Source organism: Hyla sarda, unplaced genomic scaffold (assembly GCF_029499605.1).
Source record: "Hyla sarda isolate aHylSar1 unplaced genomic scaffold, aHylSar1.hap1 scaffold_304, whole genome shotgun sequence".
In the NCBI taxonomy this organism is placed as follows: domain Eukaryota; kingdom Metazoa; phylum Chordata; class Amphibia; order Anura; family Hylidae; genus Hyla; species Hyla sarda.
In genome coordinates, this window is record NW_026609759.1 from 69492 (window position 1) to 94792 (window position 25301).

The 25301-nt window shown below is 43.3% G+C and overlaps 15 pseudogenes; all 15 read left to right on the forward strand.

Annotated features, from left to right (window-relative positions):
• Window positions 1-17: 17 nt before the first annotated feature.
• LOC130328126 (U2 spliceosomal RNA) lies at window positions 18-281 on the forward strand (annotated as a pseudogene).
• Window positions 282-1757: 1476 nt separating this feature from the next.
• LOC130328128 (U2 spliceosomal RNA) lies at window positions 1758-2020 on the forward strand (annotated as a pseudogene).
• A 1471-nt stretch (window positions 2021-3491) lies between these two features.
• LOC130328129 (U2 spliceosomal RNA) lies at window positions 3492-3755 on the forward strand (annotated as a pseudogene).
• Window positions 3756-5237: 1482 nt separating this feature from the next.
• Window positions 5238-5501, forward strand: LOC130328130 (U2 spliceosomal RNA; annotated as a pseudogene).
• A 1480-nt stretch (window positions 5502-6981) lies between these two features.
• Window positions 6982-7245, forward strand: LOC130328131 (U2 spliceosomal RNA; annotated as a pseudogene).
• Window positions 7246-8721: 1476 nt separating this feature from the next.
• LOC130327924 (U2 spliceosomal RNA) lies at window positions 8722-8984 on the forward strand (annotated as a pseudogene).
• A 1473-nt stretch (window positions 8985-10457) lies between these two features.
• On the forward strand, window positions 10458-10721 carry LOC130328132 (U2 spliceosomal RNA; annotated as a pseudogene).
• Window positions 10722-12193: 1472 nt separating this feature from the next.
• Window positions 12194-12457, forward strand: LOC130328133 (U2 spliceosomal RNA; annotated as a pseudogene).
• A 1473-nt stretch (window positions 12458-13930) lies between these two features.
• Window positions 13931-14194, forward strand: LOC130328097 (U2 spliceosomal RNA; annotated as a pseudogene).
• Window positions 14195-15661: 1467 nt separating this feature from the next.
• On the forward strand, window positions 15662-15925 carry LOC130328087 (U2 spliceosomal RNA; annotated as a pseudogene).
• A 1476-nt stretch (window positions 15926-17401) lies between these two features.
• Window positions 17402-17665, forward strand: LOC130327919 (U2 spliceosomal RNA; annotated as a pseudogene).
• Window positions 17666-19138: 1473 nt separating this feature from the next.
• LOC130327920 (U2 spliceosomal RNA) lies at window positions 19139-19402 on the forward strand (annotated as a pseudogene).
• Window positions 19403-20867: 1465 nt separating this feature from the next.
• On the forward strand, window positions 20868-21131 carry LOC130327921 (U2 spliceosomal RNA; annotated as a pseudogene).
• Window positions 21132-22604: 1473 nt separating this feature from the next.
• Window positions 22605-22868, forward strand: LOC130327922 (U2 spliceosomal RNA; annotated as a pseudogene).
• A 1469-nt stretch (window positions 22869-24337) lies between these two features.
• Window positions 24338-24601, forward strand: LOC130328070 (U2 spliceosomal RNA; annotated as a pseudogene).
• Window positions 24602-25301: the final 700 nt, after the last annotated feature.

Genomic DNA, 25301 nt, shown 5'->3' on the forward strand with positions numbered 1-25301 from the left:
CCACCCCTTTCCCGGTTATCCCCTCTAGGCCTTTTGGCTTAGATCAAGTGTAAAAAAAGAAAGGATCTTGCGACAGATCGCATCCTGAGGCACGTTTTTTTTTGTGTGAATACTTGCACTTGGGTGACTTGTGAGCACATACTGATACATACGTTCCCTATCTGGGGACCATAAATTAAATGGATTTTTGAGAAAGGGAGCTGATTTGGAAGCTTGCTTCTGTCGCCCTATGCATTGACCCGATGTGGCAGTATCTTCGGGTAGTGAACAGTGCACCACCCCATTCCAGTGTTAAACAAGAAAGATTCTCATTTAATCCTCCGTGGGTGAGAATTTGAGTTTGAGAATTGGAGACCAAAATGATGAGTTGCACTGACTGGTTTATGAACGTCTATTCATTTAGCGTTTTAATGACCATGTTTGCACACTGATTGGTGTAAAAAAATAAAATAAAACTAAATAATAATAATCTAGCACACCTGTGCAGGTTTGACATGACATGACAGGTAGCTGTCTTGTGGGTGGTGCTGAATCCTGTTAAATGACATGAGGGTCTCATGCCTATACACAAGGGTGTGTCATTGCTGTTGCTTGACCATGCATTGGTTTCTGTGGTCAGTGAATGATAAAAACAAAATTTACCATCCATTGATGGATGGGAAATCCGCCATGAGGCATTTGTTTTTAGAAACTGCTGCTCACAACCAATGTTGCAATGGAGTGTCTCCATCTGCTGGTGGTATTGGAAAGGCATTAGTGCTATGACAGGGTCTGAAGAAGAAGAAGAAGAAGAAGAAGAAGAAGACGGAAAAAAATATATATAAAAAGAAAAAGAGAGAGAGAGAGAGAGACTGACTTAGTGAGCGAGTGAGTGAGAGAGTGAGAGTGAGTGAGAGTGAATGAGTGAGTGAGTGATTGAGTGAGTGAGTGAGTGAGTGAGAACAAATGAGTTAAAGCAAGTGAGTGAGAGAGATCGAATGAATGAAAGTCTGAATGACAGAAAGAAAAAAGGATGAAGAAAGAAGCATGAAGAAAAAAAAATGTATATGGAGTTGCTGACATGAGTGCAATCTACAAAGCCGTTGAGGCTGATCCTCATGGGAGGATTATTGCACCAGGACCCTTAGCACTTTTAAAATGCCATTCAATGCCACGGGCTAGATGTAAACTGCAGATGACCATGTTGTGGTAGTTACCATGGATACCCAAGTGATGTGTGAGCTAACACATAGGCCCAACAGATTCCAAGAAGGCCAGAATCACCAGCGGCACCACCATCGATTGTCAGGTCACCCGGATTCAGCAAATACCAGAGTCCAAAATGATGCAGGTTTATACTGTTAATTTTCAGTTTATCGTTACAGTTGGTGTTATTCCATGTCGGAAGGGACGCAGCTACAGCCAGTGGGGTAACTAGAGACAGGCAGGCAGCTATGTGCAACAAAGGTAGGCGTGTTGTTTTCATATGCAGATCTGAAATATTGTCTTATATGCAAGAGGAGGAGTGATGGGGGTTCATGCAAAAGCCAGGCTATGGATTGCATTGCTAAATGCTCCATCAGAGTGCAATGATCGCCTGTCCTTTTTTTAAGTGATGATGTGGGTTTAGCCTGTGCTGTATGTATGTATGGGTGGCTGACTGCCACCCACCCAGAAAGTGTATGGGAGGCTGGTTGGCTGCCAGCCTTCCTTCCATTCCTATGAGTAATGTGAGTGCTCATGAAGGGGACATGGTTGGGTCCACCCCTTTCCCGGTTATCCCCTCTAGGCCTTTTGGCTTAGATCAAGTGTAAAAAAAGAAAGGATCTTGCGACAGATCGCATCCTGAGGCACTTTTTTTTTGTGTGAATACTTGCACTTGGGTGACTTGTGAGCACATACTGATACATACGTTCCCTATCTGGGGACCATAAATTAAATGGATTTTTGAGAAAGGGAGCTGATTTGGAAGCTTGCTTCTGTCGCCCTATGCATTGACCCGATGTGGCAGTATCTTCGGGTAGTGAACAGTGCACCACCCCATTCCAGTGTTAAACAAGAAAGATTCTCATTTAATCCTCCGTGGGTGAGAATTTGAGTTTGAGAATTGGAGACCAAAATGATGAGTTGCACTGACTGGTTTATGAACGTCTATTCATTTAGCGTTTTAATGACCATGTTTGCACACTGATTGGTGTAAAAAAATAAAATAAAACTAAATAATAATAATCTAGCACACCTGTGCAGGTTTGACATGACATGACAGGTAGCTGTCTTGTGGGTGGTGCTGAATCCTGTTAAATGACATGAGGGTCTCATGCCTATACACAAGGGTGTGTCATTGCTGTTGCTTGACCATGCATTGGTTTCTGTGGTCAGTGAATGATAAAAACAAAATTTACCATCCATTGATGGATGGGAAATCCGCCATGAGGCATTTGTTTTTAGAAACTGCTGCTCACAACCAATGTTGCAATGGAGTGTCTCCATCTGCTGGTGGTATTGGAAAATCATTAGTGCTATGACAGGGTCTGAAGAAGAAGAAGAAGAAGAAGAAGAAGACGGAAAAAAATATATATAAAAAGAAAAAGAGAGAGAGAGAGAGACTGACTTAGTGAGCGAGTGAGTGAGAGAGTGAGAGTGAGTGAGAGTGAATGAGTGAGTGAGTGATTGAGTGAGTGAGTGAGTGAGTGAGAACAAATGAGTTAAAGCAAGTGAGTGAGAGAGATCGAATGAATGAAAGTCTGAATGACAGAAAGAAAAAAGGATGAAGAAAGAAGCATGAAGAAAAAAAAATGTATATGGAGTTGCTGACATGAGTGCAATCTACAAAGCCGTTGAGGCTGATCCTCATGGGAGGATTATTGCACCAGGACCCTTAGCACTTTTAAAATGCCATTCAATGCCACGGGCTAGATGTAAACTGCAGATGACCATGTTGTGGTAGTTACCATGGATACCCAAGTGATGTGTGAGCTAACACATAGGCCCAACAGATTCCAAGAAGGCCAGAATCACAAGCGGCACCACCATCGATTGTCAGGTCACCCGGATTCAGCAAATACCAGAGTCCAAAATGATGCAGGTTTATACTGTTAATTTTCAGTTTATCGTTACAGTTGGTGTTATTCCATGTCGGAAGGGACGCAGCTACAGCCAGTGGGGTAACTAGAGACAGGCAGGCAGCTATGTGCAACAAAGGTAGGCGTGTTGTTTTCATATGCAGATCTGAAATATTGTCTTATATGCAAGAGGAGGAGTGATGGGGGTTCATGCAAAAGCCAGGCTATGGATTGCATTGCTAAATGCTCCATCAGAGTGCAATGGTCGCCTGTCCTTTTTTTAAGTGATGATGTGGGTTTAGCCTGTGCTGTATGTATGTATGGGTGGCTGACTGCCACCCACCCAGAAAGTGTATGGGAGGCTGGTTGGCTGCCAGCCTTCCTTCCATTCCTATGAGTAATGTGAGTGCTCATGAAGGGGACATGGTTGGGTCCACCCCTTTCCCGGTTATCCCCTCTAGGCCTTTTGGCTTAGATCAAGTGTAAAAAAAGAAAGGATCTTGCGACAGATCGCATCCTGAGGCACGTTTTTTTTTGTGTGAATACTTGCACTTGGGTGACTTGTGAGCACATACTGATACATACGTTCCCTATCTGGGGACCATAAATTAAATGGATTTTTGAGAAAGGGAGCTGATTTGGAAGCTTGCTTCTGTCGCCCTATGCATTGACCCGATGTGGCAGTATCTTCGGGTAGTGAACAGTGCACCACCCCATTCCAGTGTTAAACAAGAAAGATTCTCATTTAATCCTCCGTGGGTGAGAATTTGAGTTTGAGAATTGGAGACCAAAATGATGAGTTGCACTGACTGGTTTATGAACGTCTATTCATTTAGCGTTTTAATGACCATGTTTGCACACTGGTTGGTGTAAAAAAATAAAATAAAACTAAATAATAATAATCTAGCACACCTGTGCAGGTTTGACATGACATGACAGGTAGCTGTCTTGTGGGTGGTGCTGAATCCTGTTAAATGACATGAGGGTCTCATGCCTATACACAAGGGTGTGTCATTGCTGTTGCTTGACCATGCATTGGTTTCTGTGGTCAGTGAATGATAAAAACAAAATTTACCATCCATTGATGGATGGGAAATCCGCCATGAGGCATTTGTTTTTAGAAACTGCTGCTCACAACCAATGTTGCAATGGAGTGTCTCCATCTGCTGGTGGTATTGGAAAGGCATTAGTGCTATGACAGGGTCTGAAGAAGAAGAAGAAGAAGAAGAAGAAGAAGAAGAAGACGGAAAAAAATATATATAAAAAGAAAAAGAGAGAGAGAGAGAGAGACTGACTTAGTGAGCGAGTGAGTGAGAGAGTGAGAGTGAGTGAGAGTGAATGAGTGAGTGAGTGATTGAGTGAGTGAGTGAGTGAGTGAGAACAAATGAGTTAAAGCAAGTGAGTGAGAGAGATCGAATGAATGAAAGTCTGAATGACAGAAAGAAAAAAGGATGAAGAAAGAAGCATGAAGAAAAAAAAATGTATATGGAGTTGCTGACATGAGTGCAATCTACAAAGCCGTTGAGGCTGATCCTCATGGGAGGATTATTGCACCAGGACCCTTAGCACTTTTAAAATGCCATTCAATGCCACGGGCTAGATGTAAACTGCAGATGACCATGTTGTGGTAGTTACCATGGATACCCAAGTGATGTGTGAGCTAACACATAGGCCCAACAGATTCCAAGAAGGCCAGAATCACCAGCGGCACCACCATCGATTGTCAGGTCACCCGGATTCAGCAAATACCAGAGTCCAAAATGATGCAGGTTTATACTGTTAATTTTCAGTTTATCGTTACAGTTGGTGTTATTCCATGTCGGAAGGGACGCAGCTACAGCCAGTGGGGTAACTAGAGACAGGCAGGCAGCTATGTGCAACAAAGGTAGGCGTGTTGTTTTCATATGCAGATCTGAAATATTGTCTTATATGCAAGAGGAGGAGTGATGGGGGTTCATGCAAAAGCCAGGCTATGGATTGCATTGCTAAATGCTCCATCAGAGTGCAATGGTCGCCTGTCCTTTTTTTAAGTGATGATGTGGGTTTAGCCTGTGCTGTATGTATGTATGGGTGGCTGACTGCCACCCACCCAGAAAGTGTATGGGAGGCTGGTTGGCTGCCAGCCTTCCTTCCATTCCTATGAGTAATGTGAGTGCTCATGAAGGGGACATGGTTGGGTCCACCCCTTTCCCGGTTATCCCCTCTAGGCCTTTTGGCTTAGATCAAGTGTAAAAAAAGAAAGGATCTTGCGACAGATCGCATCCTGAGGCACGTTTTTTTTTGTGTGAATACTTGCACTTGGGTGACTTGTGAGCACATACTGATACATACGTTCCCTATCTGGGGACCATAAATTAAATGGATTTTTGAGAAAGGGAGCTGATTTGGAAGCTTGCTTCTGTCGCCCTATGCATTGACCCGATGTGGCAGTATCTTCGGGTAGTGAACAGTGCACCACCCCATTCCAGTGTTAAACAAGAAAGATTCTCATTTAATCCTCCGTGGGTGAGAATTTGAGTTTGAGAATTGGAGACCAAAATGATGAGTTGCACTGACTGGTTTATGAACGTCTATTCATTTAGCGTTTTAATGACCATGTTTGCACACTGATTGGTGTAAAAAAATAAAATAAAACTAAATAATAATAATCTAGCACACCTGTGCAGGTTTGACATGACATGACAGGTAGCTGTCTTGTGGGTGGTGCTGAATCCTGTTAAATGACATGAGGGTCTCATGCCTATACACAAGGGTGTGTCATTGCTGTTGCTTGACCATGCATTGGTTTCTGTGGTCAGTGAATGATAAAAACAAAATTTACCATCCATTGATGGATGGGAAATCCGCCATGAGGCATTTGTTTTTAGAAACTGCTGCTCACAACCAATGTTGCAATGGAGTGTCTCCATCTGCTGGTGGTATTGGAAAGGCATTAGTGCTATGACAGGGTCTGAAGAAGAAGAAGAAGAAGAAGAAGAAGAAGACGGAAAAAAATATATATAAAAAGAAAAAGAGAGAGAGAGAGAGAGACTGACTTAGTGAGCGAGTGAGTGAGAGAGTGAGAGTGAGTGAGAGTAATAGAGTGAGTGAGTGATTGAGTGAGTGAGTGAGTGAGTGAGTGAGAACAAATGAGTTAAAGCAAGTGAGTGAGAGAGATCGAATGAATGAAAGTCTGAATGACAGAAAGAAAAAAGGATGAAGAAAGAAGCATGAAGAAAAAAAAATGTATATGGAGTTGCTGACATGAGTGCAATCTACAAAGCCGTTGAGGCTGATCCTCATGGGAGGATTATTGCACCAGGACCCTTAGCACTTTTAAAATGCCATTCAATGCCACGGGCTAGATGTAAACTGCAGATGACCATGTTGTGGTAGTTACCATGGATACCCAAGTGATGTGTGAGCTAACACATAGGCCCAACAGATTCCAAGAAGGCCAGAATCACCAGCGGCACCACCATCGATTGTCAGGTCACCCGGATTCAGCAAATACCAGAGTCCAAAATGATGCAGGTTTATACTGTTAATTTTCAGTTTATCGTTACAGTTGGTGTTATTCCATGTCGGAAGGGACGCAGCTACAGCCAGTGGGGTAACTAGAGACAGGCAGGCAGCTATGTGCAACAAAGGTAGGCGTGTTGTTTTCATATGCAGATCTGAAATATTGTCTTATATGCAAGAGGAGGAGTGATGGGGGTTCAGGCAAAAGCCAGGCTATGGATTGCATTGCTAAATGCTCCATCAGAGTGCAATGGTCGCCTGTCCTTTTTTTAAGTGATGATGTGGGTTTAGCCTGTGCTGTATGTATGTATGGGTGGCTGACTGCCACCCACCCAGAAAGTGTATGGGAGGCTGGTTGGCTGCCAGCCTTCCTTCCATTCCTATGAGTAATGTGAGTGCTCATGAAGGGGACATGGTTGGGTCCACCCCTTTCCCGGTTATCCCCTCTAGGCCTTTTGGCTTAGATCAAGTGTAAAAAAAGAAAGGATCTTGCGACAGATCGCATCCTGAGGCACGTTTTTTTTTGTGTGAATACTTGCACTTGGGTGACTTGTGAGCACATACTGATACATACGTTCCCTATCTGGGGACCATAAATTAAATGGATTTTTGAGAAAGGGAGCTGATTTGGAAGCTTGCTTCTGTCGCCCTATGCATTGACCCGATGTGGCAGTATCTTCGGGTAGTGAACAGTGCACCACCCCATTCCAGTGTTAAACAAGAAAGATTCTCATTTAATCCTCCGTGGGTGAGAATTTGAGTTTGAGAATTGGAGACCAAAATGATGAGTTGCACTGACTGGTTTATGAACGTCTATTCATTTAGCGTTTTAATGACCATGTTTGCACACTGATTGGTGTAAAAAAATAAAATAAAACTAAATAATAATAATCTAGCACACCTGTGCAGGTTTGACATGACATGACAGGTAGCTGTCTTGTGGGTGGTGCTGAATCCTGTTAAATGACATGAGGGTCTCATGCCTATACACAAGGGTGTGTCATTGCTGTTGCTTGACCATGCATTGGTTTCTGTGGTCAGTGAATGATAAAAACAAAATTTACCATCCATTGATGGATGGGAAATCCGCCATGAGGCATTTGTTTTTAGAAACTGCTGCTCACAACCAATGTTGCAATGGAGTGTCTCCATCTGCTGGTGGTATTGGAAAGGCATTAGTGCTATGACAGGGTCTGAAGAAGAAGAAGAAGAAGAAGAAGAAGAAGACGGAAAAAAATATATATAAAAAGAAAAAGAGAGAGAGAGAGAGAGACTGACTTAGTGAGCGAGTGAGTGAGAGAGTGAGAGTGAGTGAGAGTGAATGAGTGAGTGAGTGATTGAGTGAGTGAGTGAGTGAGTGAGAACAAATGAGTTAAAGCAAGTGAGTGAGAGAGATCGAATGAATGAAAGTCTGAATGACAGAAAGAAAAAAGGATGAAGAAAGAAGCATGAAGAAAAAAAAATGTATATGGAGTTGCTGACATGAGTGCAATCTACAAAGCCGTTGAGGCTGATCCTCATGGGAGGATTATTGCACCAGGACCCTTAGCACTTTTAAAATGCCATTCAATGCCACGGGCTAGATGTAAACTGCAGATGACCATGTTGTGGTAGTTACCATGGATACCCAAGTGATGTGTGAGCTAACACATAGGCCCAACAGATTCCAAGAAGGCCAGAATCACCAGCGGCACCACCATCGATTGTCAGGTCACCCGGATTCAGCAAATACCAGAGTCCAAAATGATGCAGGTTTATACTGTTAATTTTCAGTTTATCGTTACAGTTGGTGTTATTCCATGTCGGAAGGGACGCAGCTACAGCCAGTGGGGTAACTAGAGACAGGCAGGCAGCTATGTGCAACAAAGGTAGGCGTGTTGTTTTCATATGCAGATCTGAAATATTGTCTTATATGCAAGAGGAGGAGTGATGGGGGTTCATGCAAAAGCCAGGCTATGGATTGCATTGCTAAATGCTCCATCAGAGTGCAATGATCGCCTGTCCTTTTTTTAAGTGATGATGTGGGTTTAGCCTGTGCTGTATGTATGTATGGGTGGCTGACTGCCACCCACCCAGAAAGTGTATGGGAGGCTGGTTGGCTGCCAGCCTTCCTTCCATTCCTATGAGTAATGTGAGTGCTCATGAAGGGGACATGGTTGGGTCCACCCCTTTCCCGGTTATCCCCTCTAGGCCTTTTGGCTTAGATCAAGTGTAAAAAAAGAAAGGATCTTGCGACAGATCGCATCCTGAGGCACTTTTTTTTTGTGTGAATACTTGCACTTGGGTGACTTGTGAGCACATACTGATACATACGTTCCCTATCTGGGGACCATAAATTAAATGGATTTTTGAGAAAGGGAGCTGATTTGGAAGCTTGCTTCTGTCGCCCTATGCATTGACCCGATGTGGCAGTATCTTCGGGTAGTGAACAGTGCACCACCCCATTCCAGTGTTAAACAAGAAAGATTCTCATTTAATCCTCCGTGGGTGAGAATTTGAGTTTGAGAATTGGAGACCAAAATGATGAGTTGCACTGACTGGTTTATGAACGTCTATTCATTTAGCGTTTTAATGACCATGTTTGCACACTGATTGGTGTAAAAAAATAAAATAAAACTAAATAATAATAATCTAGCACACCTGTGCAGGTTTGACATGACATGACAGGTAGCTGTCTTGTGGGTGGTGCTGAATCCTGTTAAATGACATGAGGGTCTCATGCCTATACACAAGGGTGTGTCATTGCTGTTGCTTGACCATGCATTGGTTTCTGTGGTCAGTGAATGATAAAAACAAAATTTACCATCCATTGATGGATGGGAAATCCGCCATGAGGCATTTGTTTTTAGAAACTGCTGCTCACAACCAATGTTGCAATGGAGTGTCTCCATCTGCTGGTGGTATTGGAAAGGCATTAGTGCTATGACAGGGTCTGAAGAAGAAGAAGAAGAAGAAGAAGAAGACGGAAAAAAATATATATAAAAAGAAAAAGAGAGAGAGAGAGAGAGACTGACTTAGTGAGCGAGTGAGTGAGAGAGTGAGAGTGAGTGAGAGTGAATGAGTGAGTGAGTGATTGAGTGAGTGAGTGAGTGAGTGAGAACAAATGAGTTAAAGCAAGTGAGTGAGAGAGATCGAATGAATGAAAGTCTGAATGACAGAAAGAAAAAAGGATGAAGAAAGAAGCATGAAGAAAAAAAAATGTATATGGAGTTGCTGACATGAGTGCAATCTACAAAGCCGTTGAGGCTGATCCTCATGGGAGGATTATTGCACCAGGACCCTTAGCACTTTTAAAATGCCATTCAATGCCACGGGCTAGATGTAAACTGCAGATGACCATGTTGTGGTAGTTACCATGGATACCCAAGTGATGTGTGAGCTAACACATAGGCCCAACAGATTCCAAGAAGGCCAGAATCACCAGCGGCACCACCATCGATTGTCAGGTCACCCGGATTCAGCAAATACCAGAGTCCAAAATGATGCAGGTTTATACTGTTAATTTTCAGTTTATCGTTACAGTTGGTGTTATTCCATGTCGGAAGGGACGCAGCTACAGCCAGTGGGGTAACTAGAGACAGGCAGGCAGCTATGTGCAACAAAGGTAGGCGTGTTGTTTTCATATGCAGATCTGAAATATTGTCTTATATGCAAGAGGAGGAGTGATGGGGGTTCATGCAAAAGCCAGGCTATGGATTGCATTGCTAAATGCTCCATCAGAGTGCAATGGTCGCCTGTCCTTTTTTTAAGTGATGATGTGGGTTTAGCCTGTGCTGTATGTATGTATGGGTGGCTGACTGCCACCCACCCAGAAAGTGTATGGGAGGCTGGTTGGCTGCCAGCCTTCCTTCCATTCCTATGAGTAATGTGAGTGCTCATGAAGGGGACATGGTTGGGTCCACCCCTTTCCCGGTTATCCCCTCTAGGCCTTTTGGCTTAGATCAAGTGTAAAAAAAGAAAGGATCTTGCGACAGATCGCATCCTGAGGCACGTTTTTTTTTGTGTGAATACTTGCACTTGGGTGACTTGTGAGCACATACTGATACATACGTTCCCTATCTGGGGACCATAAATTAAATGGATTTTTGAGAAAGGGAGCTGATTTGGAAGCTTGCTTCTGTCGCCCTATGCATTGACCCGATGTGGCAGTATCTTCGGGTAGTGAACAGTGCACCACCCCATTCCAGTGTTAAACAAGAAAGATTCTCATTTAATCCTCCGTGGGTGAGAATTTGAGTTTGAGAATTGGAGACCAAAATGATGAGTTGCACTGACTGGTTTATGAACGTCTATTCATTTAGCGTTTTAATGACCATGTTTGCACACTGATTGGTGTAAAAAAATAAAATAAAACTAAATAATAATAATCTAGCACACCTGTGCAGGTTTGACATGACATGACAGGTAGCTGTCTTGTGGGTGGTGCTGAATCCTGTTAAATGACATGAGGGTCTCATGCCTATACACAAGGGTGTGTCATTGCTGTTGCTTGACCATGCATTGGTTTCTGTGGTCAGTGAATGATAAAAACAAAATTTACCATCCATTGATGGATGGGAAATCCGCCATGAGGCATTTGTTTTTAGAAACTGCTGCTCACAACCAATGTTGCAATGGAGTGTCTCCATCTGCTGGTGGTATTGGAAAGGCATTAGTGCTATGACAGGGTCTGAAGAAGAAGAAGAAGAAGAAGAAGACGAAGACGGAAAAAAATATATATAAAAAGAAAAAGAGAGAGAGAGAGAGAGACTGACTTAGTGAGCGAGTGAGTGAGAGAGTGAGAGTGAGTGAGAGTGAATGAGTGAGTGAGTGATTGAGTGAGTGAGTGAGTGAGAACAAATGAGTTAAAGCAAGTGAGTGAGAGAGATCGAATGAATGAAAGTCTGAATGACAGAAAGAAAAAAGGATGAAGAAAGAAGCATGAAGAAAAAAAAATGTATATGGAGTTGCTGACATGAGTGCAATCTACAAAGCCGTTGAGGCTGATCCTCATGGGAGGATTATTGCACCAGGACCCTTAGCACTTTTAAAATGCCATTCAATGCCACGGGCTAGATGTAAACTGCAGATGACCATGTTGTGGTAGTTACCATGGATACCCAAGTGATGTGTGAGCTAACACATAGGCCCAACAGATTCCAAGAAGGCCAGAATCACCAGCGGCACCACCATCGATTGTCAGGTCACCCGGATTCAGCAAATACCAGAGTCCAAAATGATGCAGGTTTATACTGTTAATTTTCAGTTTATCGTTACAGTTGGTGTTATTCCATGTCGGAAGGGACGCAGCTACAGCCAGTGGGGTAACTAGAGACAGGCAGGCAGCTATGTGCAACAAAGGTAGGCGTGTTGTTTTCATATGCAGATCTGAAATATTGTCTTATATGCAAGAGGAGGAGTGATGGGGGTTCATGCAAAAGCCAGGCTATGGATTGCATTGCTAAATGCTCCATCAGAGTGCAATGGTCGCCTGTCCTTTTTTTAAGTGATGATGTGGGTTTAGCCTGTGCTGTATGTATGTATGGGTGGCTGACTGCCACCCACCCAGAAAGTGTATGGGAGGCTGGTTGGCTGCCAGCCTTCCTTCCATTCCTATGAGTAATGTGAGTGCTCATGAAGGGGACATGGTTGGGTCCACCCCTTTCCCGGTTATCCCCTCTAGGCCTTTTGGCTTAGATCAAGTGTAAAAAAAGAAAGGATCTTGCGACAGATCGCATCCTGAGGCACGTTTTTTTTTGTGTGAATACTTGCACTTGGGTGACTTGTGAGCACATACTGATACATACGTTCCCTATCTGGGGACCATAAATTAAATGGATTTTTGAGAAAGGGAGCTGATTTGGAAGCTTGCTTCTGTCGCCCTATGCATTGACCCGATGTGGCAGTATCTTCGGGTAGTGAACAGTGCACCACCCCATTCCAGTGTTAAACAAGAAAGATTCTCATTTAATCCTCCGTGGGTGAGAATTTGAGTTTGAGAATTGGAGACCAAAATGATGAGTTGCACTGACTGGTTTATGAACGTCTATTCATTTAGCGTTTTAATGACCATGTTTGCACACTGATTGGTGTAAAAAAATAAAATAAAACTAAATAATAATAATCTAGCACACCTGTGCAGGTTTGACATGACATGACAGGTAGCTGTCTTGTGGGTGGTGCTGAATCCTGTTAAATGACATGAGGGTCTCATGCCTATACACAAGGGTGTGTCATTGCTGTTGCTTGACCATGCATTGGTTTCTGTGGTCAGTGAATGATAAAAACAAAATTTACCATCCATTGATGGATGGGAAATCCGCCATGAGGCATTTGTTTTTAGAAACTGCTGCTCACAACCAATGTTGCAATGGAGTGTCTCCATCTGCTGGTGGTATTGGAAAGGCATTAGTGCTATGACAGGGTCTGAAGAAGAAGAAGAAGAAGAAGAAGAAGAAGAAGACGGAAAAAAATATATATAAAAAGAAAAAGAGAGAGAGAGAGAGAGACTGACTTAGTGAGCGAGTGAGTGAGAGAGTGAGAGTGAGTGAGAGTGAATGAGTGAGTGAGTGATTGAGTGAGTGAGTGAGTGAGTGAGTGAGAACAAATGAGTTAAAGCAAGTGAGTGAGAGAGATCGAATGAATGAAAGTCTGAATGACAGAAAGAAAAAAGGATGAAGAAAGAAGCATGAAGAAAAAAAAATGTATATGGAGTTGCTGACATGAGTGCAATCTACAAAGCCGTTGAGGCTGATCCTCATGGGAGGATTATTGCACCAGGACCCTTAGCACTTTTAAAATGCCATTCAATGCCACGGGCTAGATGTAAACTGCAGATGACCATGTTGTGGTAGTTACCATGGATACCCAAGTGATGTGTGAGCTAACACATAGGCCCAACAGATTCCAAGAAGGCCAGAATCACCAGCGGCACCACCATCGATTGTCAGGTCACCCGGATTCAGCAAATACCAGAGTCCAAAATGATGCAGGTTTATACTGTTAATTTTCAGTTTATCGTTACAGTTGGTGTTATTCCATGTCGGAAGGGACGCAGCTACAGCCAGTGGGGTAACTAGAGACAGGCAGGCAGCTATGTGCAACAAAGGTAGGCGTGTTGTTTTCATATGCAGATCTGAAATATTGTCTTATATGCAAGAGGAGGAGTGATGGGGGTTCATGCAAAAGCCAGGCTATGGATTGCATTGCTAAATGCTCCATCAGAGTGCAATGGTCGCCTGTCCTTTTTTTAAGTGATGATGTGGGTTTAGCCTGTGCTGTATGTATGTATGGGTGGCTGACTGCCACCCACCCAGAAAGTGTATGGGAGGCTGGTTGGCTGCCAGCCTTCCTTCCATTCCTATGAGTAATGTGAGTGCTCATGAAGGGGACATGGTTGGGTCCACCCCTTTCCCGCTAGGCCTTTTGGCTTAGATCAAGTGTAAAAAAAGAAAGGATCTTGCGACAGATCGCATCCTGAGGCACGTTTTTTTTTGTGTGAATACTTGCACTTGGGTGACTTGTGAGCACATACTGATACATACGTTCCCTATCTGGGGACCATAAATTAAATGGATTTTTGAGAAAGGGAGCTGATTTGGAAGCTTGCTTCTGTCGCCCTATGCATTGACCCGATGTGGCAGTATCTTCGGGTAGTGAACAGTGCACCACCCCATTCCAGTGTTAAACAAGAAAGATTCTCATTTAATCCTCCGTGGGTGAGAATTTGAGTTTGAGAATTGGAGACCAAAATGATGAGTTGCACTGACTGGTTTATGAACGTCTATTCATTTAGCGTTTTAATGACCATGTTTGCACACTGATTGGTGTAAAAAAATAAAATAAAACTAAATAATAATAATCTAGCACACCTGTGCAGGTTTGACATGACATGACAGGTAGCTGTCTTGTGGGTGGTGGTGAATCCTGTTAAATGACATGAGGGTCTCATGCCTATACACAAGGGTGTGTCATTGCTGTTGCTTGACCATGCATTGGTTTCTGTGGTCAGTGAATGATAAAAACAAAATTTACCATCCATTGATGGATGGGAAATCCGCCATGAGGCATTTGTTTTTAGAAACTGCTGCTCACAACCAATGTTGCAATGGAGTGTCTCCATCTGCTGGTGGTATTGGAAAGGCATTAGTGCTATGACAGGGTCTGAAGAAGAAGAAGAAGAAGAAGACGGAAAAAAATATATATAAAAAGAAAAAGAGAGAGAGAGAGAGAGACTGACTTAGTGAGCGAGTGAGTGAGAGAGTGAGAGTGAGTGAGAGTGAATGAGTGAGTGAGTGATTGAGTGAGTCAGTGAGTGAGTGAGAACAAATGAGTTAAAGCAAGTGAGTGAGAGAGATCGAATGAATGAAAGTCTGAATGACAGAAAGAAAAAAGGATGAAGAAAGAAGCATGAAGAAAAAAAAATGTATATGGAGTTGCTGACATGAGTGCAATCTACAAAGCCGTTGAGGCTGATCCTCATGGGAGGATTATTGCACCAGGACCCTTAGCACTTTTAAAATGCCATTCAATGCCACGGGCTAGATGTAAACTGCAGATGACCATGTTGTGGTAGTTACCATGGATACCCAAGTGATGTGTGAGCTAACACATAGGCCCAACAGATTCCAAGAAGGCCAGAATCACCAGCGGCACCACCATCGATTGTCAGGTCACCCGGATTCAGCAAATACCAGAGTCCAAAATGATGCAGGTTTATACTGTTAATTTTCAGTTTATCGTTACAGTTGGTGTTATTCCATGTCGGAAGGGACGCAGCTACAGCCAGTGGGGTAACTAGAGACAGGCAGGCAGCTATGTGCAACAAAGGTAGGCGTGTTGTTTTCATATGCAGATCTGAAATATTGTCTTATATGCAAGAGGAGGAGTGATGGGGGTTCATGCAAAAGCCAGGCTATGGATTGCATTGCTAAATGCTCCATCAGAGTGCAATGGTCGCCTGTCCTTTTTTTAAGTGATGATGTGGGTTTAGCCTGTGCTGTATGTATGTATGGGTGGCTGACTGCCACCCACCCAGAAAGTGTATGGGAGGCTGGTTGGCTGCCAGCCTTCCTTCCATTCCTATGAGTAATGTGAGTGCTCATGAAGGGGACATGGTTGGGTCCACCCCTTTCCCGGTTATCCCCTCTAGGCCTTTTGGCTTAGATCAAGTGTTAAAAAAGAAAGGATCTTGCGACAGATCGCATCCTGAGGCACGTTTTTTTTTGTGTGAATACTTGCACTTGGGTGACTTGTGAGCACATACTGATACATACGTTCCCTATCTGGGGACCATAAATTAAATGGATTTTTGAGAAAGGGAGCTGATTTGGAAGCTTGCTTCTGTCGCCCTATGCATTGACCCGATGTGGCAGTATCTTCGGGTAGTGAACAGTGCACCACCCCATTCCAGTGTTAAACAAGAAAGATTCTCATTTAATCCTCCGTGGGTGAGAATTTGAGTTTGAGAATTGGAGACCAAAATGATGAGTTGCACTGACTGGTTTATGAACGTCTATTCATTTAGCGTTTTAATGACCATGTTTGCACACTGATTGGTGTAAAAAAATAAAATAAAACTAAATAATAATAATCTAGCACACCTGTGCAGGTTTGACATGACATGACAGGTAGCTGTCTTGTGGGTGGTGCTGAATCCTGTTAAATGACATGAGGGTCTCATGCCTATACACAAGGGTGTGTCATTGCTGTTGCTTGACCATGCATTGGTTTCTGTGGTCAGTGAATGATAAAAACAAAATTTACCATCCATTGATGGATGGGAAATCCGCCATGAGGCATTTGTTTTTAGAAACTGCTGCTCACAACCAATGTTGCAATGGAGTGTCTCCATCTGCTGGTGGTATTGGAAAGGCATTAGTGCTATGACAGGGTCTGAAGAAGAAGAAGAAGAAGAAGAAGAAGAAGACGGAAAAAAATATATATAAAAAGAAAAAGAGAGAGAGAGAGAGAGACTGACTTAGTGAGCGAGTGAGTGAGAGAGTGAGAGTGAGTGAGAGTGAATGAGTGAGTGAGTGATTGAGTGAGTGAGTGAGTGAGTGAGAACAAATGAGTTAAAGCAAGTGAGTGAGAGAGATCGAATGAATGAAAGTCTGAATGACAGAAAGAAAAAAGGATGAAGAAAGAAGCATGAAGAAAAAAAAATGTATATGGAGTTGCTGACATGAGTGCAATCTACAAAGCCGTTGAGGCTGATCCTCATGGGAGGATTATTGCACCAGGACCCTTAGCACTTTTAAAATGCCATTCAATGCCACGGGCTAGATGTAAACTGCAGATGACCATGTTGTGGTAGTTACCATGGATACCCAAGTGATGTGTGAGCTAACACATAGGCCCAACAGATTCCAAGAAGGCCAGAATCACCAGCGGCACCACCATCGATTGTCAGGTCACCCGGATTCAGCAAATACCAGAGTCCAAAATGATGCAGGTTTATACTGTTAATTTTCAGTTTATCGTTACAGTTGGTGTTATTCCATGTCGGAAGGGACGCAGCTACAGCCAGTGGGGTAACTAGAGACAGGCAGGCAGCTATGTGCAACAAAGGTAGGCGTGTTGTTTTCATATGCAGATCTGAAATATTGTCTTATATGCAAGAGGAGGAGTGATGGGGGTTCATGCAAAAGCCAGGCTATGGATTGCATTGCTAAATGCTCCATCAGAGTGCAATGGTCGCCTGTCCTTTTTTTAAGTGATGATGTGGGTTTAGCCTGTGCTGTATGTATGTATGGGTGGCTGACTGCCACCCACCCAGAAAGTGTATGGGAGGCTGGTTGGCTGCCAGCCTTCCTTCCATTCCTATGAGTAATGTGAGTGCTCATGAAGGGGACATGGTTGGGTCCACCCCTTTCCCGGTTATCCCCTCTAGGCCTTTTGGCTTAGATCAAGTGTAAAAAAAGAAAGGATCTTGCGACAGATCGCATCCTGAGGCACGTTTTTTTTTGTGTGAATACTTGCACTTGGGTGACTTGTGAGCACATACTGATACATACGTTCCCTATCTGGGGACCATAAATTAAATGGATTTTTGAGAAAGGGAGCTGATTTGGAAGCTTGCTTCTGTCGCCCTATGCATTGACCCGATGTGGCAGTATCTTCGGGTAGTGAACAGTGCACCACCCCATTCCAGTGTTAAACAAGAAAGATTCTCATTTAATCCTCCGTGGGTGAGAATTTGAGTTTGAGAATTGGAGACCAAAATGATGAGTTGCACTGACTGGTTTATGAACGTCTATTCATTTAGCGTTTTAATGACCATGTTTGCACACTGATTGGTGTAAAAAAATAAAATAAAACTAAATAATAATAATCTAGCACACCTGTGCAGGTTTGACATGACATGACAGGTAGCTGTCTTGTGGGTGGTGCTGAATCCTGTTAAATGACATGAGGGTCTCATGCCTATACACAAGGGTGTGTCATTGCTGTTGCTTGACCATGCATTGGTTTCTGTGGTCAGTGAATGATAAAAACAAAATTTACCATCCATTGATGGATGGGAAATCCGCCATGAGGCATTTGTTTTTAGAAACTGCTGCTCACAACCAATGTTGCAATGGAGTGTCTCCATCTGCTGGTGGTATTGGAAAGGCATTAGTGCTATGACAGGGTCTGAAGAAGAAGAAGAAGAAGAAGAAGAAGACGGAAAAAAATATATATAAAAAGAAAAAGAGAGAGAGAGAGAGAGACTGACTTAGTGAGCGAGTGAGTGAGAGAGTGAGAGTGAGTGAGAGTGAATGAGTGAGTGAGTGATTGAGTGAGTGAGTGAGTGAGTGAGAACAAATGAGTTAAAGCAAGTGAGTGAGAGAGATCGAATGAATGAAAGTCTGAATGACAGAAAGAAAAAAGGATGAAGAAAGAAGCATGAAGAAAAAAAAATGTATATGGAGTTGCTGACATGAGTGCAATCTACAAAGCCGTTGAGGCTGATCCTCATGGGAGGATTATTGCACCAGGACCCTTAGCACTTTTAAAATGCCATTCAATGCCACGGGCTAGATGTAAACTGCAGATGACCATGTTGTGGTAGTTACCATGGATACCCAAGTGATGTGTGAGCTAACACATAGGCCCAACAGATTCCAAGAAGGCCAGAATCACCAGCGGCACCACCATCGATTGTCAGGTCACCCGGATTCAGCAAATACCAGAGTCCAAAATGATGCAGGTTTATACTGTTAATTTTCAGTTTATCGTTACAGTTGGTGTTATTCCATGTCGGAAGGGACGCAGCTACAGCCAGTGGGGTAACTAGAGACAGGCAGGCAGCTATGTGCAACAAAGGTAGGCGTGTTGTTTTCATATGCAGATCTGAAATATTGTCTTATATGCAAGAGGAGGAGTGATGGGGGTTCATGCAAAAGCCAGGCTATGGATTGCATTGCTAAATGCTCCATCAGAGTGCAATGGTCGCCTGTCCTTTTTTTAAGTGATGATGTGGGTTTAGCCTGTGCTGTATGTATGTATGGGTGGCTGACTGCCACCCACCCAGAAAGTGTATGGGAGGCTGGTTGGCTGCCAGCCTTCCTTCCATTCCTATGAGTAATGTGAGTGCTCATGAAGGGGACATGGTTGGGTCCACCCCTTTCCCGGTTATCCCCTCTAGGCCTTTTGGCTTAGATCAAGTGTAAAAAAAGAAAGGATCTTGCGACAGATCGCATCCTGAGGCACGTTTTTTTTTGTGTGAATACTTGCACTTGGGTGACTTGTGAGCACATACTGATACATACGTTCCCTATCTGGGGACCATAAATTAAATGGATTTTTGAGAAAGGGAGCTGATTTGGAAGCTTGCTTCTGTCGCCCTATGCATTGACCCGATGTGGCAGTATCTTCGGGTAGTGAACAGTGCACCACCCCATTCCAGTGTTAAACAAGAAAGATTCTCATTTAATCCTCCGTGGGTGAGAATTTGAGTTTGAGAATTGGAGACCAAAATGATGAGTTGCACTGACTGGTTTATGAACGTCTATTCATTTAGCGTTTTAATGACCATGTTTGCACACTGATTGGTGTAAAAAAATAAAATAAAACTAAATAATAATAATCTAGCACACCTGTGCAGGTTTGACATGACATGACAGGTAGCTGTCTTGTGGGTGGTGCTGAATCCTGTTAAATGACATGAGGGTCTCATGCCTATACACAAGGGTGTGTCATTGCTGTTGCTTGACCATGCATTGGTTTCTGTGGTCAGTGAATGATAAAAACAAAATGTACCATCCATTGATGGATGGGAAATCCGCCATGAGGCATTTGTTTTTAGAAACTGCTGCTCACAACCAATGTTGCAATGGAGTGTCTCCATCTGCTGGTGGTATTGGAAAGGCATTAGTGCTATGACAGGGTCTGAAGAAGAAGAAGAAGAAGAAGAAGAAGACGGAAAAAAATATATATAAAAAGAAAAAGAGAGAGAGAGAGAGAGACTGACTTAGTGAGCGAGTGAGTGAGCGAGTGAGAGTGAGTGAGAGTGAATGAGTGAGTGATTGAGTGAGTGAGTGAGTGAGAACAAATGAGTTAAAGCAAGTGAGTGAGAGAGATCGAATGAATGAAAGTCTGAATGACAGAAAGAAAAAAGGATGAAGAAAGAAGCATGAAGAAAAAAAAATGTATATGGAGTTGCTGACATGAGTGCAATCTACAAAGCCGTTGAGGCTGATCCTCATGGGAGGATTATTGCACCAGGACCCTTAGCACTTTTAAAATGCCATTCAATGCCACGGGCTAGATGTAAACTGCAGATGACCATGTTGTGGTAGTTACCATGGATACCCAAGTGATGTGTGAGCTAACACATAGGCCCAACAGATTCCAAGAAGGCCAGAATCACCAGCGGCACCACCATCGATTGTCAGGTCACCCGGATTCAGCAAATACCAGAGTCCAAAATGATGCAGGTTTATACTGTTAATTTTCAGTTTATCGTTACAGTTGGTGTTATTCCATGTCGGAAGGGACGCAGCTACAGCCAGTGGGGTAACTAGAGACAGGCAGGCAGCTATGTGCAACAAAGGTAGGCGTGTTGTTTTCATATGCAGATCTGAAATATTGTCTTATATGCAAGAGGAGGAGTGATGGGGGTTCATGCAAAAGCCAGGCTATGGATTGCATTGCTAAATGCTCCATCAGAGTGCAATGGTCGCCTGTCCTTTTTTTAAGTGATGATGTGGGTTTAGCCTGTGCTGTATGTATGTATGGGTGGCTGACTGCCACCCACCCAGAAAGTGTATGGGAGGCTGGTTGGCTGCCAGCCTTCCTTCCATTCCTATGAGTAATGTGAGTGCTCATGAAGGGGACATGGTTGGGTCCACCCCTTTCCCGGTTATCCCCTCTAGGCCTTTTGGCTTAGATCAAGTGTAAAAAAAGAAAGGATCTTGCGACAGATCGCATCCTGAGGCACGTTTTTTTTTGTGTGAATACTTGCACTTGGGTGACTTGTGAGCACATACTGATACATACGTTCCCTATCTGGGGACCATAAATTAAATGGATTTTTGAGAAAGGGAGCTGATTTGGAAGCTTGCTTCTGTCGCCCTATGCATTGACCCGATGTGGCAGTATCTTCGGGTAGTGAACAGTGCACCACCCCATTCCAGTGTTAAACAAGAAAGATTCTCATTTAATCCTCCGTGGGTGAGAATTTGAGTTTGAGAATTGGAGACCAAAATGATGAGTTGCACTGACTGGTTTATGAACGTCTATTCATTTAGCGTTTTAATGACCATGTTTGCACACTGATTGGTGTAAAAAAATAAAATAAAACTAAATAATAATAATCTAGCACACCTGTGCAGGTTTGACATGACATGACAGGTAGCTGTCTTGTGGGTGGTGCTGAATCCTGTTAAATGACATGAGGGTCTCATGCCTATACACAAGGGTGTGTCATTGCTGTTGCTTGACCATGCATTGGTTTCTGTGGTCAGTGAATGATAAAAACAAAATTTACCATCCATTGATGGATGGGAAATCCGCCATGAGGCATTTGTTTTTAGAAACTGCTGCTCACAACCAATGTTGCAATGGAGTGTCTCCATCTGCTGGTGGTATTGGAAAGGCATTAGTGCTATGACAGGGTCTGAAGAAGAAGAAGAAGAAGAAGAAGAAGACGGAAAAAAATATATATAAAAAGAAAAAGAGAGAGAGAGAGAGAGACTGACTTAGTGAGCGAGTGAGTGAGAGAGTGAGAGTGAGTGAGAGTGAATGAGTGAGTGAGTGATTGAGTGAGTGAGTGAGTGAGTGAGAACAAATGAGTTAAAGCAAGTGAGTGAGAGAGATCGAATGAATGAAAGTCTGAATGACAGAAAGAAAAAAGGATGAAGAAAGAAGCATGAAGAAAAAAAAATGTATATGGAGTTGCTGACATGAGTGCAATCTACAAAGCCGTTGAGGCTGATCCTCATGGGAGGATTATTGCACCAGGACCCTTAGCACTTTTAAAATGCCATTCAATGCCACGGGCTAGATGTAAACTGCAGATGACCATGTTGTGGTAGTTACCATGGATACCCAAGTGATGTGTGAGCTAACACATAGGCCCAACAGATTCCAAGAAGGCCAGAATCACCAGCGGCACCACCATCGATTGTCAGGTCACCCGGATTCAGCAAATACCAGAGTCCAAAATGATGCAGGTTTATACTGTTAATTTTCAGTTTATCGTTACAGTTGGTGTTATTCCATGTCGGAAGGGACGCAGCTACAGCCAGTGGGGTAACTAGAGACAGGCAGGCAGCTATGTGCAACAAAGGTAGGCGTGTTGTTTTCATATGCAGATCTGAAATATTGTCTTATATGCAAGAGGAGGAGTGATGGGGGTTCATGCAAAAGCCAGGCTATGGATTGCATTGCTAAATGCTCCATCAGAGTGCAATGGTCGCCTGTCCTTTTTTTAAGTGATGATGTGGGTTTAGCCTGTGCTGTATGTATGTATGGGTGGCTGACTGCCACCCACCCAGAAAGTGTATGGGAGGCTGGTTGGCTGCCAGCCTTCCTTCCATTCCTATGAGTAATGTGAGTGCTCATGAAGGGGACATGGTTGGGTCCACCCCTTTCCCGGTTATCCCCTCTAGGCCTTTTGGCTTAGATCAAGTGTAAAAAAAGAAAGGATCTTGCGACAGATCGCATCCTGAGGCACGTTTTTTTTTGTGTGAATACTTGCACTTGGGTGACTTGTGAGCACATACTGATACATACGTTCCCTATCTGGGGACCATAAATTAAATGGATTTTTGAGAAAGGGAGCTGATTTGGAAGCTTGCTTCTGTCGCCCTATGCATTGACCCGATGTGGCAGTATCTTCGGGTAGTGAACAGTGCACCACCCCATTCCAGTGTTAAACAAGAAAGATTCTCATTTAATCCTCCGTGGGTGAGAATTTGAGTTTGAGAATTGGAGACCAAAATGATGAGTTGCACTGACTGGTTTATGAACGTCTATTCATTTAGCGTTTTAATGACCATGTTTGCACACTGATTGGTGTAAAAAAATAAAATAAAACTAAATAATAATAATCTAGCACACCTGTGCAGGTTTGACATGACATGACAGGTAGCTGTCTTGTGGGTGGTGCTGAATCCTGTTAAATGACATGAGGGTCTCATGCCTATACACAAGGGTGTGTCATTGCTGTTGCTTGACCATGCATTGGTTTCTGTGGTCAGTGAATGATAAAAACAAAATTTACCATCCATTGATGGATGGGAAATCCGCCATGAGGCATTTGTTTTTAGAAACTGCTGCTCACAACCAATGTTGCAATGGAGTGTCTCCATCTGCTGGTGGTATTGGAAAGGCATTAGTGCTATGACAGGGTCTGAAGAAGAAGAAGAAGAAGAAGAAGAAGACGGAAAAAAATATATATAAAAAGAAAAAGAGAGAGAGAGAGAGAGACTGACTTAGTGAGCGAGTGAGTGAGAGAGTGAGAGTGAGTGAGAGTGAATGAGTGAGTGAGTGATTGAGTGAGTGAGTGAGTGAGAACAAATGAGTTAAAGCAAGTGAGTGAGAGAGATCGAATGAATGAAAGTCTGAATGACAGAAAGAAAAAAGGATGAAGAAAGAAGCATGAAGAAAAAAAAATGTATATGGAGTTGCTGACATGAGTGCAATCTACAAAGCCGTTGAGGCTGATCCTCATGGGAGGATTATTGCACCAGGACCCTTAGCACTTTTAAAATGCCATTCAATGCCACGGGCTAGATGTAAACTGCAGATGACCATGTTGTGGTAGTTACCATGGATACCCAAGTGATGTGTGAGCTAACACATAGGCCCAACAGATTCCAAGAAGGCCAGAATCACCAGCGGCACCACCATCGATTGTCAGGTCACCCGGATTCAGCAAATACCAGAGTCCAAAATGATGCAGGTTTATACTGTTAATTTTCAGTTTATCGTTACAGTTGGTGTTATTCCATGTCGGAAGGGACGCAGCTACAGCCAGTGGGGTAACTAGAGACAGGCAGGCAGCTATGTGCAACAAAGGTAGGCGTGTTGTTTTCATATGCAGATCTGAAATATTGTCTTATATGCAAGAGGAGGAGTGATGGGGGTTCATGCAAAAGCCAGGCTATGGATTGCATTGCTAAATGCTCCATCAGAGTGCAATGGTCGCCTGTCCTTTTTTTAAGTGATGATGTGGGTTTAGCCTGTGCTGTATGTATGTATGGGTGGCTGACTGCCACCCACCCAGAAAGTGTATGGGAGGCTGGTTGGCTGCCAGCCTTCCTTCCATTCCTATGAGTAATGTGAGTGCTCATGAAGGGGACATGGTTGGGTCCACCCCTTTCCCGGTTATCCCCTCTAGGCCTTTTGGCTTAGATCAAGTGTAAAAAAAGAAAGGATCTTGCGACAGATCGTATCCTGAGGCACGTTTTTTTTTGTGTGAATACTTGCACTTGGGTGACTTGTGAGCACATACTGATACATACGTTCCCTATCTGGGGACCATAAATTAAATGGATTTTTGAGAAAGGGAGCTGATTTGGAAGCTTGCTTCTGTCGCCCTATGCATTGACCCGATGTGGCAGTATCTTCGGGTAGTGAACAGTGCACCACCCCATTCCAGTGTTAAACAAGAAAGATTCTCATTTAATCCTCCGTGGGTGAGAATTTGAGTTTGAGAATTGGAGACCAAAATGATGAGTTGCACTGACTGGTTTATGAACGTCTATTCATTTAGCGTTTTAATGACCATGTTTGCACACTGATTGGTGTAAAAAAATAAAATAAAACTAAATAATAATAATCTAGCACACCTGTGCAGGTTTGACATGACATGACAGGTAGCTGTCTTGTGGGTGGTGCTGAATCCTGTTAAATGACATGAGGGTCTCATGCCTATACACAAGGGTGTGTCATTGCTGTTGCTTGACCATGCATTGGTTTCTGTGGTCAGTGAATGATAAAAACAAAATTTACCATCCATTGATGGATGGGAAATCCGCCATGAGGCATTTGTTTTTAGAAACTGCTGCTCACAACCAATGTTGCAATGGAGTGTCTCCATCTGCTGGTGGTATTGGAAAGGCATTAGTGCTATGACAGGGTCTGAAGAAGAAGAAGAAGAAGACGGAAAAAAATATATATAAAAAGAAAAAGAGAGAGAGAGAGAGAGACTGACTTAGTGAGCGAGTGAGTGAGAGAGTGAGAGTGAGTGAGAGTGAATGAGTGAGTGAGTGATTGAGTGAGTGAGTGAGTGAGTGAGAACAAATGAGTTAAAGCAAGTGAGTGAGAGAGATCGAATGAATGAAAGTCTGA